This window comes from Nanorana parkeri, unplaced genomic scaffold (genome assembly GCF_000935625.1).
Source record: "Nanorana parkeri isolate BGI_ZX_2015 unplaced genomic scaffold, ASM93562v1 scaffold153, whole genome shotgun sequence".
NCBI classification, from domain to species: domain Eukaryota; kingdom Metazoa; phylum Chordata; class Amphibia; order Anura; family Dicroglossidae; genus Nanorana; species Nanorana parkeri.
In genome coordinates this window covers 1,783,396-1,785,151 of record NW_017306421.1, presented here as the reverse complement: position 1 = coordinate 1,785,151, position 1,756 = coordinate 1,783,396, and positions in this window count along the sequence as shown.

Below are 1,756 nucleotides of genomic sequence, written 5' to 3'. Positions count from 1 at the left end.
TATATATATATACACATATTAGTGGTCCACGGGATTTAAAATGATGAATTTAGAGGTCCATGAGGTCCGAAAGGTTGCGAACCGCTGTGTTAGAGGGCCCTAACTTGTGTCATTATACAAAGCACACTCTTAGACCTGTGACGATTACACTCTCACAATCCCAACAAGCTGCCAGCCAGATGTGATACTATGCTTTAAGTAAAACTATCCTACTAAGCAGCCAACCAGATGTGATGAATACGCTCTCTCAGCCTCACCCTGCGCAGATATTTCTCAGGTTGCAGGATAACAATCTAAGCACCAACAGACCGAGTAATTGTCACTGGAGCCGGTTACCCAAGCAGTTAACCCTTTACGTACACATGTTAGCCACCACCACCACCACCACCACCACCACCACGTGAAACATGCAGAGTTCACAGCATGTGCTGTTAAAATTCTGACCTTTAAAAAGAATGTCTGTATCACTTGCTGCCACACCTGGATAGAGATGTGGTTCATACTATGGTAGCTTCTACACAGAGGCAAAGTTCTTTCTAGTTGGAACATCAGAGATTAAGCTTCATGATTGTTAAATATCATTTAAAAAAAAAGAAAAGAAAATGGTGGAAGAGTGCACAGTAAAATAAAAGGGTTTTAAAAGTGAAAAATACATAAGTGGAGTTTGCCGGGTCTTTGGTTCAGTTCAGGGTTATGGCAATCTCTTATGGCAGACACTGGCCCTCAGGAAACATGACTTGGTATCCTTGGAAGCATCTAAATGTAAATGAGAGCTCCAGCTGCCAAATGCAACAGCTTTCCTTGACCATGGAAAGAGTGTTACAGGACTAATTTTCACCCAAACAAAGGGTCTGAAAGATGTTTGTTAGGTATGCTAGAGTGCTTTCTTATTTCCAGCGGACGCACGCTTTATGCCAACTATTCTGGAAACATCTATATTTTCCATCTGAAATGTGTTTCACAATCTGAAAACCATCGTAGTATTTACAAAAGAAAATTACAATTTGTTAGATAGATCTAATGTATAGTTCCCTTGACGGGTATAATATGGCTTATTAGCTTTCTTGACCTTGTAACTTAGGCATCTTTGGTGTTTAGTATGTTCTTATACAGTAGTGTAGCCACTTTTTAGGAAGGTAACTCTAATACTGTAGTTATGGAATATGAATATAAGTTGAGAGATTGAAACATATGAAAGTTCAGCTTTAGGTCAGTATAGGTCACTACCACCAGTCTGACAGATGTGTATTCTTCACTGCTCTCTAGACATGTGAATGGAAATTCGGACGGATTTTCGGAAATTCAGACATACAGATGTATCCGAATCCCGAATTACAGATATAACCAATGCAAACGAATCCGAATTTCCGTTTCCGAAATTCGGTAGCGGTAGTTCGTTCGTTTCGTTTTCGTTTCGTTCGTTGCAGCAAAGTGACATTAGAGGAGAAAAACATTTCCCCCCCCCCCCTCAAATGTCACTTTGCTGCAAACGAACTAACGAATGAACAAAACGAATAAGAAACGAAAACGAAACGAACGTTCGAACGAACTACCGCTAACGAATTTCGTCCGAATTCGAATTGACTTTCACACCCGAATCCCGAAAAACGAAATAACACAAATACGAATTTAAAACGAAACTAAACAAATTTTTTGGCAGTGCACATGTCTACTGCTCTCCAGGCTGTTTTTTTTTTTAAATTGACAATTTTTATTATGAGATTCGCATATATGAGTTACAAAACTTATAACATTA